Genomic DNA, 12,561 nt, shown 5'->3' on the forward strand with positions numbered 1-12,561 from the left:
ATACCAGACTGCCTGACCTGCCTCCTGAGAAATCAGTAGTTAAGAAGCAGCAGTTAGAACTGGACATGGAACAATGGACTGGTTCCAAATTGGGAAAGGAGTATGTCAAGGCTGTATATTGTCACCCTGTTTATTTAACTTATATGCAGAATACATCATGTAAAATGTTGGACTGAATGAAGCACAAGCTGGAATCAAGATTGCTGGGAGAAATATCAGTAACCTCAGACATGCAGATGACACCACCCTTATGGCAGAAAGTGAAGAAGAACTAAAGAGCCTCTTGATGAACATTAAAGAGGAGAGTGGAAAAGTTGGCTTAAAACTCAACATTCAAAAAATGAAGATCATGGCATCCGGTCCCATCACTTCATGGCTAATAGATGGGGAAACAGTGGAAACAGTGACAAACTTTATTTTTGGGGGGCTCCAAAATCACTGCATATGGTGACTGCAGCCATGAAATTAAAAGACTCTTGCTTCTTGGGAAAAAAAGCTATGGCAAACCTAAACAGCATATTAAAAAGCAGAGACATTACTTTGCCAACAAATGTCCATCTGCTCAAAAGCTATGGTTTTTCCCGTGGTCATGTATGGATGTGAGAGTTGGACTATAAAGAAAGCTGAGCACCAAAGAACTTATACTTTTGAACTGTGGTGTTGGAGAAGACTCTTGAGAGTCCCTTGGACTGCCAGGAGATCCAACCTGACAATCCTAAAGGAAATCAGTCCTGAATATTCATTGGAAGGACTGATGCTGAAGCTGAAACTCCAATACGTTAGCCACCTGATATGAAGAACTGACTCATTGGAAAAGACTCTGATGCTGGGAAAGATTGAAGGCGGGAGGAAAAGGGGACGACAGAGGATGAGATGGTTGGATGGCATTACCGCCTTGGTGGACATGAGTTTTAGCAAGATCCGATAGTTGGTGATGGACAGGGAAGCCTGGCGTGCTGCAGTCCATGGGGTCACAGGGAGTTGAACATGACTGAGTGACCGAATTGTTCCTTTACTGTGTAAAAGCTTGTAAGTTTGTGTTTTTGTGCTCAGTTGTGTCCACCTCTTTGCGACCACATGGATTGTAGCCTGCCAGGCTCATCTGTCCATGGCATTTCTCCAGACAAGAATACTGGAATGGGTTGCCATTTCCTCCTCCAGTGGACCTTCCTAACCCAGGGATGGAACTCACATTTCCTGCATCTTCTGTATTGGCAGGCAGATTCTTTATCATGAACTGGGAAGCTCAAGTTTGTTTAGGTCCCATTTGCTTATTTATTTATTATTTCTATTGCCTTGGGAGACTGAACTAATAAAACATTATAATTCATGTCAGAATATTTTGCCTGTGCTGTCTTCTAGAAGTTTCATGGTGTCATGTCTTATGTTAAAGTCTTTAATTTATTTTGGATTTACTTTTGTGCATGGTGTGAATACACACCACATTCTAAATTCATTCATTTACATGTGTCTGTTCAACTTTCCCAGCACTACTTGCTGAAGAGACTGTCTTTTTCTCATTTTATGTTCTTGTCTCCTTTGTTGAAGATTAATTGACTGTAAGTGTGTGGGTTTATTTCTGGGCTGTCTATTCTGTTTCATTGATCTGTGTGCCTGTTTTTGTACCAGAACCATTCTGTTTTGATTACTGTAGTTTTGTAGTATTGTCTGAAGTCTGTGAGAGGTATGCCTTCTGCTCTTTTTTCCCCCTTTGGATCGCTGTACCAAAATTCGGTCTTTGACGGTTTCATATAAATTTTTTGATTATTTATTCCTGTTCTGTGAAAAATATTGTGGGTAACTTTTTAGGGATCACAGATTAAATTAGAGATTAAATCTGTAAATTGCTTTGGATAGTATTGCCATTTTGACCATGTTAATTCTTCCAATTAAGAGTATGAGATCTCTTCCACTTATTGAAATCTCTTCTTATTATCTTTATTAATGTTTTATAGTTCTCAGCATAAAAGCCTTTCACCTTCTTGGTCAGGTTTATTCCTATGGTATTTGCGTGTGTGTGTGTGTGTGTGTGTGTGTGCGCACACGTGTGTGCAATTTTGTTTGTTTAACATTCCCTTCTAATATTCCATTGTTAGTGTAATAGAATGCAGCTGATTTCTGAATGCTAATTTTATATCCTGCTACTTTGCTGACTGTATTTGTTAGATCTAGAAGTTTTTGTGTGGAATGCTTGGACTTTTCTATCATTAGTATCATGTTGTCTGCATGTAGTGAGTGGCAATTGTACCTTTCCCTTCTGATTTGGTTATGTTTATATTTTCTCCTTGTCTGGTTGCTGTGACTAGGACTTTGAATACTGTGTTGAAGAGACGTGGTAGCAGTGGGCATCTTAGTATTTTTCCATATTTAGTGGGAAAGCTTCTAACTTTTCATTGTTGAGTATTATATTGGTGATCAGCCTATTGTATTTTAAAAATGTTGTGTCTGTTAAGTTGAATATGAACTTTAAAAATCCCTTAGGTCATAAGGCTTGAAACAATAATATATGTGTTCTGTATTATGTTGCATTATAATTATTATTATTATTACACAGTTGGTTAGTGCAACATAATTATATATATATGTTTGGTAAGTCGTATGTAGAACTTCAAATTTTACATGCAGTAAGTGGGAACCACTGGAGGCATGGGCAGGTAACGAAATTTGTTGTATTTGTGTATTGTCACTTACTTGCTAAACAGAGAGCATGACAGATCCTGAGACCAGCTACTACTCAATATCTGCTTGTTTGAATTTCTTAGTTTTTCCCACTTATTGGGAGTTTTCCTTAGTCCTCCTTAGGAGAGTTTTTTTTTTTTTTTTTTTTAAGAAAGCATTTAGCCATAATAATTTCACAATACAATGCACTTTAAACACATAGCAACAAAATAAAACAAAATAAGCATCTATAAAGCAGAAGTATCTATCATGTGGCTACAATAGAAGTTTCCTTTTCCCTTTAGGTGTCAAAAATCTTCCATTCCATTTTGAAGCATTTATCTGGGGAAAGCTGAATATTCAACATATTTTACTAAACTTCCTGTCACTTTTAATATGGATTTAAATGCTCTTTCAATTATAGATAGTGGATCCACAACATCCTAGGCACTGTAGTAACTTTTAATACTGATATCACAGGAGTACTTATACTTTACACTACCAACTAGATGACTTTTTATATTGCATGCTAAGTTGCTTCAGTTGTGTTCAGTTCTTCTGACCATGTGGACTGTAGCCTACCAGGCTCCTCTGTCCATGGGATTCTCCAGGCAAGAATACTGGAGTGGGTTGCCATTTCCTACTCCAGGGGATCTTCCTGACCTAGAGATGGAACCTGTGTCTCCTGCATTGGCAGGCAGGTTCTTTACCACTAGCACCACCTGGAAATATTTAAAATAGCTTTCAGTGAAACTGTTTAGAATAAACATTAAAACTGATGATGTTGTAGTCTAGATTAACTCACGCATATTGTGAAGGACTTTTAAAGATGGCCACTGAATATGCTAGAGCGATTAAAGTAGGAAGTTTATGCTATTCTTTCCCTCATGAGTTCATTTAAATGAATCCTTACCATTAGTTGTTTTTTTTTTTTTTTTTTATTTAATGCAGTTGATTGATTTGGATCAATGAAAAGAAGGAAAAATAAAAGAGAACCAGTTTTCCTAATTTTGCAGCCCTGGTCATAGGGAGGGTATTTTCATGAATTAAACTTAATTTACCGAAATAGGTAGGAATGGTGATAGATGCAGTATTTGTGTTCATAGCTGCATCCTAGCCAGAGATCCCTGTTGCAACAAAAGCCAAAAGGGTGAGGTAGGTCTGCTGTGTCCTTGAGTAGGTAGGATGGATGCTGCTGGGGCTTTGACCTCAATTCTTTATCTGTGGTTATTTCTTTGCTTCCATAATCAAGAGTGAAGGCCTACTACTCTTGGCTGGTCTCTGTTCTCCATGGGTGCCTCATTAAAAGAAGCAATTCCATTTCTCTCAAAACTTGCTCTTCCCCTTAGTCAGGTTTCTAATTCTGTGGCTCAATTGGGAAACAAAGTTTAAAAACTATTGGAACCAAGACACACGTGAAGTCAGGTCAGCTGTCTTCAGCACAGAATTGTTACTTTTTTTCTTAAGGGTTTATGAGCATGCTTGATACTTTCATATACTTAGTTCCCACAGTGAAATAATTACAAGATAAATTTTAAGGAGTTTTCTATACACTTATTGTTTTTCTCTTAGTTGCTTTTATCCTGATAGTTATCAGTTGAAACTGCTTGAAATAACATCAATCAGTATGTAGATAAAAATGGGGTAATCTCTACATCAAAAGGCAAATGTGTAACAGTATTTTCCTTTGAATTGATCCCAAGAAAGAGGGAACTTGCAAACTTTTGAAGGCATCTAAAGCTCAACATTCAGAAAACTAAGATCATGGCATTCGGTCCCATCACTTCATGGCAAATAGATAGGGAAACAGTGGAAACAGGGGCTGACTTTATTTTTTTTTTTTTTTTTGGCTCCAAAATCACGGCAGATGGTGACTGAAGCCATGAAATTAAAAGACGCTTACTCCTTAGAAGGAAAGTTATGACCAACATGGACAGCATATTAAAAACCTGACACATTACTTTGCCAACAAAAGTCCATCTAGTCAAGACTATGGTTTTTCTGGTGGTCATGTATGGATGTGAGAGTTGGACTATAAAGAAAGCTGAGTGCTGAAGAATTGATGCTTTTGAACTGTGGTGTTGGAGAAGACTCTCGAGAGTCTCCTGGACTGCAAGGAGATCCAACCAGTCCATCCTAAAGGAAATCAGTCCTGGGTGTTCATTGGAAGGAGTGATGTTGAAGCTGAAACTCTAACGCTTTGGCCACCTGATGCAAAGAGCTGACTCATTGGAAAAGACCCTGATGCTGGGAAAGATTGAGGGCAGGAGGAGAAGGGTACGACAGAGGATGAGATGGTTGGATGACATCCCGGACTGAATGGACATGAGTTTGGTTGAACTCCAGGAGTTGGTGATGGGCAGGGAGGCCTGGTATGCTGCAGTTCATGGGGTCGCAAAGAGTTGGACATGACTGGGCAAGTGAACTGAACTGAAAGAGTGTAATGTATATGAATAAGTTCTAGCTGATGAGATAAAAATGGCTTCACAAAAGCCGTCTTTACAAGAATCTGGGGCCCCAAAAAAGTACAGTAAATGGCCTTCTGCCATGCAGTATGTTCATCCACATGAAATCTGGAGTAAAAGCAAAATATAAAAAAATGAAGAGAGATACTTTAAAGAATGCTAACAAACAGCCTGAAGACGTATCTAACCTGGTAATTGGATCCAGTCCTGTCAATGCTGATTTTGTTTGCTATGTTTGTGTCTCAGTTCACTTTTGGCAGGAGCTGGTGAAATCACCTGTTGTTGGTCTTCCCTATTAATTCCCTCAGTTTCTGATTCTTGGATTCTACTTCCTTCTAATGGCAACAGATGCTTCAAATTAGGGGACAGAACAATTACTCATCTGCACCCTTCTGGAGGTGTGGCCGTGAGGTTTACTTTGTTGCTCGCATAAGTTGAATTCTGCAAGAAGGCAGGCAGTCTTGTTCTCTGTAGTTGAATGTTTGGTCTCTTCTGTGATCTCATCTTGTATGTGACTGATTAGTAGATTGTCTCCATAGATCCAGGATCAGTTAGGGACTTCTTTCCTGCATCTTGCTTGTTATTAGAGATAGTCAATTCAATTTTACAAATATTTACTGAGCTAGATTCAAGACACTATATAGGGTGCCTCAGAGATCCTGAGATGAGTAAAACAAAATCATCGACATCAAAGATGTTTTGCAATTTGGAAAGTGATTTTAATGCACAAAGATAGAAGGTTTAGAAGATGAAAAAAAGTTTAAATCACAGAAAGTGATTTTAATGCACAGTAAAGATAGACGGTTTAGAAGATGAAAAAAAGTTTAATGGAGTGAGAACGCTATGTGTGAGATTTGTCTACATGAAGAAAGGAGGTAGGGACAGTAGTATGCACTGAGTTCCAGTTCCTTTGCTGAATTATGTCATTTAAAGCTCAAACTGTAGCTATGAAGTAGGAATTATGCACATTTTACAGATTACAAGCAGAGGATTTGAAAAATTAAATAATTTTTCTACAATTCTACAACTAATGAGTAGAGATTTGAATGCAGTGACTCCAAAGCTCACAGATGTTCTTTCTACCATTTTGTTCTGTCTGAAAGTGTCAGGAAGGAAAGAAAACCTTTAAAGAAAGAAGGCACAGGTCTTCTTTGGAGAGGCCACCGGGTTTGACTGGAACATGTGGAAATTGAGGGAAAGGAGTAGGAAATAAGACTGGAAATATATGTCAGGCCTGTATATTTAGAGGGATCTTAAATACCAGGGTAAGAGTGCTAATTTGGTGGAGCCACTGAAGCTTTTAGAGCCAGAAGATGAGTTGAGAGCTGAGGGTAAGAAGGAATGGTCTGGCAGCTGTGCCAGGGTAGACAGGAGAAGATGCTCTTCCTCTCCGTCCCCTGTTACAGAGCTCCAGTTAAAAACAAGAAAGGTATGAACAACGCAGAGGAAAGTGAGGATCGAAGAGAGACAATGCAAAGGATGTTTTGGAGATAGAATCTACATGACTTGATGACTGCCAGAATTTAAGGAGTAAAGTAGAAAGAAGAGCTGAAAATGACTGTTATTATAAACTTGAGGGTATGAGGAAAACAAACAAACAAACCAGAATTCCTATCACCTGAAAACCAGAGAAGGATCTCCTCTAAGGGAGAGAGTTGTTAAATTGGTTTAGGATGAGTTGAATTTATGGTTCAGATAGGTGAGCTCAGGGATTATAGCTAATAAGCAGCTAAGAATGTGAATCTGAAGCTCCAGAAAGAGGCCCGGGATAGGGAAGTGTGTTTAGTCTCTATTGGAAATGATGATTGGAGAAGGAAATGGCAACCCACTCCAGTGTTCTTGCCTGGAGAACCCCAGGGACGGGGGAGCCTGGTGGGCTGCCGTCTGTGGGGTCACAGAGTCGGACATGACTGAAGTGACAGCAGCAGCAGCAGCAAGAAATGATGATCTAGGCTGGAAAGTAAGATACTTAGAAAAAAGAGAGGAGCCTGAGAACTAAGGACAACTAGGAAGAAAATGATTGTTAACACTTCAAACAGTAGAGACCCTTCATCAGAATTTTTTTCTTTTAATTTGGCAACACCATGTGACAGGTAGGATTATAGTTTCCCTGCCTAGGGATCAAACCCGTGTGCCCTGAATTGAAAGTGTGAAATCTTAACCACTGGATGGCCAGGAACCCCGGATTTATTACTCTTCATCTAGATTCTGCAAATGTGAAATTTTTCTTTCACACTTAATGTATGTCAGCCATTTGATAAAATTATAGATTTCAAAGTACACATCTCAGTTGATACCTCTGCTTCATTATTTAGTTATATTCTGAGCCTAATCTTTTGCCATCTGCTTTAATAAAAATTTGTGATGCTAAGCATAAAAATGAATCCTTTTGAGAGTAAAGCATGGTTAATACATATTTAGTACTGAAGTTCATCAGAGATAATTAGACATATGATTTGATTCCTATCTACTGACTTCAAAGAACTTTAAACTTGTTTCAGCTTCTTCTTAAAGGCTTGAAAAAATATGTATATATATATTTTTACCTACTGACAGTTGACAACACAGTATGGGAAAGAAAGATTTAAAAAGGGAACACTAGGGAGTCATGGTAAAAATGTTGTAAGAATAGTAAAAATATAGATAGCTTTTCTGTTTCTACTTTTCACCCCTTCTTTTAAACATGTATTCTTCTAAATATTAGGACTCAATGACATGTGTTTTAAGAAGCACATGTAAACATCAATTAAACATATAATTTAGAAGTTCTGATTTATATTAAAAGAGGAGTATTTGTTTTATAAATGTGTTCAGCATTGCTAAGTCAGTGTGTTTAAGCATTTGTTCACAGATGTTAAATTACTTTATAGAGAGAGACAGGGTGGAAGCTATTCTGGTCTGCTGGAATAGAGCCTCATGTTTCTGAAACTGTGCTAACTGTGCCACATTAGCCTGTGCGTTGTGCATTTATTGACATGGGAACACCCAGCAATGAGCAACTTAAAGAGATGATTAGAACTTGGGCTGAAGTAACATTTTAACAAAAGAAGGATACACTTTTAGAGAAGTGGCAAGATAAAGGAAGAGGACATTGAACTTCTTGGGGCAGTTGATTGTGGGAAGGGAAATATATGGGGGAGCTAATGGTAGATTAAGGCTAGTTTTAGCAAGATTTGTTAGGCATGTTCCTCTGGTGCCATCTCTAGGCTGATAAGGATCAAGAATTGTCTCCAGTGATTAATTGCTCTCTTTTCTAGTAGAGAAAATTTACATCCTGATCTTAGACAAAGGGAGTTGGGGCAGAGAACTTCTCTATTGCTTTTAGCTCAAATAATTCTATGCCAAAGTGGCTTATTTTGGGAGTGGCGTATTGTTCTGCTGCCCTTCACAAGCTTTCAGCTAGAACTTAAAAGTTATTGCTCTGTGGCGTGCTAAGTTGCTTCAGTTGTGTCTGACTCTTTGAGACCACATGGACTATAGCCTGCCAGACTCCCCTGTCCGTGAGATTCTCCAGGCAAGAATACTGGCCTGGGTTACTGCTCAGTTCAGTTCAGTCACTCAGTCGTGTCTGCCTCTTTGCGACCCCATGAATTGCAGCACGCCAGGCCTCCCTGCATATCACCAACTCCTGGAGTTCACCCAAACTCATGTCCATTGAGTCAGTGATGCCATCCAACCATCTCATCCTCTGTTGTCCCCTTCTCCTCCTGCCCCCAATCCCTCCCAGCATCAGGGTCTTTTCCAGTGAGTCAACTCTTCGCATGAGGTGGCCAAAGTATTGAAGTTTCAGCTTCAACATCAGTCCTTCCAAAGAACGCCTTTAGAATGGATTGGTTGGATTTCCTTGCAGTCCAAGGGACTCTCAAGATTCTTCTCCAACACCACAGTTCAAAAGCATCAATTGTTTGGCGCTGAGCTTTCTTCACAGTCCAAACTTTCACATCCATACATGACCACCGGAAAAACCATAGCCTTGACTAGACGGGCCTTGCTAGTTGAACATAAATTATAAAATAAAATGTGTCTACAGCTGCATATAGGTTAATGGAAAGTTCAGATTCAATCACATTATTTTTATTTACATTCAAATTCAAGATTACAAAGATTCCTTGTTCTGAGAAGAATCTCCTGGGGTGTTTGGTCATGTAACCGAGGTTTCTCCTTGCAGAATCTGACTCCGTGGTCTGGAATGGGACCTTTTATTTTGTATTTTTAACTGGAAACCCACTTCCTTGCTTCTCAATATGGGCCAAGTACTAACAGTATTGGCAGCATAGGGTTTGTTGGAGATACAGACTTTGGGAACCCATCCTAGGTTTATTAAATCAGAATTTTCATTTAGTAAGACTTCAAGTATTCATACAGTCCTGAGAGATGTCCCTCTGAATCAGTGGTTCTCAAAGAGTAGTTCCAGACCAGTAGCAGCAGCAGCATCAGGGAACTTGTTGAAACTGCAAATTCTCAGGCCCTAACCTAGACCTACTAAATGAGAAACCCACCAGGTGATTCTAATGCATACTAAAGTTTGTACATTTCTGTACATGATTCTTATCATTGGGAAAATGAGGACACATGATCTAATCCTCCCAGGGCTGTTTAAGCCAGGAGTCCCAACTTTACACATTAGAGTTAAAAAAAAAATGGCAAGCCACATGACCACAATTTAAGTAGAGTATCTGTGATGTGGATTTTTTAAATGTTCTCATTTTAAGAACAGCTTGGGTTGAAAGATGACTAATTTAATTCATCACCAAATCCAGTAGTCAGTGCTAGACATAGGCAGGTTGCCAGCATCCTTTCACTTTGTACTGTCTTAGATTTGGAACTTTTGTCTGATGTGGAATACCTGTTGAGAGATACACTTCATGACTTTCTCATGCTCCTACACATCAGAAATACAAGGCCATGAGGACTCTTTACCTGGGCCATTTCTTAGGGTTTTATTTTCACGGAATAACATTGAGGAATGAAGTAATGTTCCTCTGAAACAGAGTAGCATTCCTTAACTCTTGCTGTGAAAGGGTGGTTTCTCCAAGGTCAGTGGCATGTTTAAGGGTCCATCTGAGCCCTCCTCCACATTGCTCTAGTGAGGCTGGCAAAGCAAGGCAAATGATGCTCATGCTGCTTCCTGTGCTATATGTAGTCAAGCCTTTTATTCCTGACTCAGAAATCCTGTATCTCTACCAATATTTATGAAATCCTTTCAGATGAACTTACTAAGTTGTAAAGAGGATAAAAATCCAATCCCAGACCTGAAGTATGCTCTACCAACCTATTTCTATTACTCTAGCCTCTTTTCAATTAGATCTTATTCTTTAGACCGTAATTGAGTATTTCTGTCCCAATGAGTCATAGATTTCATTCTGGCCTCTATTTGGGTTTCTTCCTCTTGTTATTATTCAGCTTTAGCCCACTCAGGGTAGTGCCCCACTTTTGGCAACCTTACTGCAGATCAACATCTGCCTGGAATACAACTAAGCCTATCTAGGCTCCAGAAGAGGACCAGATTTTATCATGTTAAAGCATGTATGTCTTCGTAATAGTAATAATAACATGCATTTGTATAACATGTCATCACTGTCAGTGTGCTTTTATAAAAATCATTTTACATAATTTATTTTTATTTTTTATTTAATAACTAGACTAGTACCTTGCATGTAGTAGGCATATTATTTATTTCTTTAAACAAATGAGTGGACATACTCATGCACTTAGAAATAGATGAAGAGAAGAAAAAATTCTGTGTTTGTAGATGTAGGTAGTGTACCCTACCTCTTTGATAAAAAAGTACCTGAATTATGTTAACCAGCCTGATTATCATCCTCCTTGTGATTATCATCATCATCATTTGTATTAAGTGAACTCACACATTGTTTTGGTTTATGGAATGGTTTATTTTCTTCTCCTTACAGAACCTCGGTACTAAAACGAGAAATGTGTTAGTATATTATCGAGTCAGTTAACAAGTCATTTAATTGACTTTCTAGTCTAATTCAGGTATGGCTTGTTGTCTCATCCTTGTGGAGTGTCTTCTCATCCCTTTTAACTTGGATAGTTAATCTGTCCTATAACTCTGTGCTCTGTGCTGTGTCACTTAGTCATAGCCTACTCTTTGTGACCCCATGGACCGTAGCCCTCCAGGCTCCTCTGTCCATGGAATTTTCCAGGCAAGAATACTGGAGTGAGTTGCTTTTTCCTACTCCAGGGAATCTTCCAGACCCAGAGGTCAAACCCTGTGTCTCTTGCATCTCTGGCATTGGCAGGTGGGTTCTTTACCACTTCTACCTGGGAAGCCTGAGTACATTAGGAAAATGTACAAATAGTGCATTTTGGGGACATGAATTCCATACTGTGAAGGTGAAGGGGCATGATGAAAAAAGGCTAAGTATTGTCCACATTACAATGAGCATAAAATAATTTCAGTGGTTAGAAGGGATTTTTAATTTATAAGAATATCATGGATTCGTAATCTATTATATATAGGGTTTGGTGAGACTCTGTTTTATGTTAAACACTTAGGAAAACAATCTCACTAGAAATATAAGAGTTTCCATAATCTTTCTTCATTATGCAGTACAGGAGCAGGTAACAAGATGAGTGGCTTCCAAAAACAAGCAGATAGACTGTATTAGCCCTTATAGAGAAACACAGAGTGCCTATAGGTAGAACAAAAAGAGGAACTGAAAGTTGTGTACCACAAAGATAGAGGGACCCTTTCTTACATGAGAGAAGCTGCAGCAAGAATTTACCACACATACAGGGTGGGATCAGTGGAGAAATAACTCCAGAAAGAATGAAGAGACGGAGCCAAAGCAACACCACCACCCAGCTGTAGATGTGATTGGTGATGGAAGTAAAGTCTGATGCTGTAAAGAGCAATATTGCATAGGAACCTGGAATGTTAAGTCCATGAATAAAGGCAAATTGGAAGTGGTCAAACAGGAGATGGCAAGAGTAAACATCAACATTTTAGGAATCAGTGAACTAAAATGGACTGGAATGGGTGAATTTAATTCAGATGATCATTATATCAACTACTGTGGGCAAGAATCCATTAGAAGAAATGGAGTATCCATCATAGTCAACAAAAGAGTCTGAAATGAAGTACTTGGATGCAGTCTCAAAAACGACAGAATGATCTCTGCTCATTTCCAAGGCAAACCATTCAGTATCACAGTAATCCAAGTCTATACCCCGACCAGTAGTGCTGAAGAAGCTGAAGTTGAATGGTTCTATGAAGACCTACAAGACCTTCTAGAACTAACACCCGAAAAAGATGTCCTTTTCATTATAGGGGATGAGAATGCAAAAGTAGGAAGTCAAGAAATAACCTGGAGTAACAGGCAAATTTAGCCTTGGAGTACAGAATGAAGCAGGGCAAAGGCTAATAGAGTTTTGCCAAGAGAACTCACTGGTCATAGCAAACACCCTCTTCCAA

At 38.9% G+C, this 12,561-nt stretch overlaps 1 long non-coding RNA gene across 4 annotated transcripts in view; it reads left to right on the forward strand.

Annotated features, from left to right (window-relative positions):
* Window positions 1-12,561, forward strand: part of LOC129640864 (uncharacterized) — a 118,047-nt gene that overhangs the window by 67,832 nt on the left and 37,654 nt on the right. The window contains exon 3 of one of the 4 annotated variants that reach the window (XR_008708999.1): window positions 4,526-5,226. The exons of the other annotated variants lie outside the window; for them this stretch is intronic. This is a non-coding gene — a long non-coding RNA (uncharacterized LOC129640864). Of the gene's footprint in view, window positions 1-4,525; window positions 5,227-12,561 lie in introns of those variants that run through there. 4 annotated transcript variants of the gene reach the window in all.

This window comes from Bubalus kerabau, unplaced genomic scaffold, assembly GCF_029407905.1.
Source record: "Bubalus kerabau isolate K-KA32 ecotype Philippines breed swamp buffalo unplaced genomic scaffold, PCC_UOA_SB_1v2 scaffold_50, whole genome shotgun sequence".
NCBI classification, from domain to species: Eukaryota; Metazoa; Chordata; class Mammalia; order Artiodactyla; family Bovidae; genus Bubalus; species Bubalus kerabau.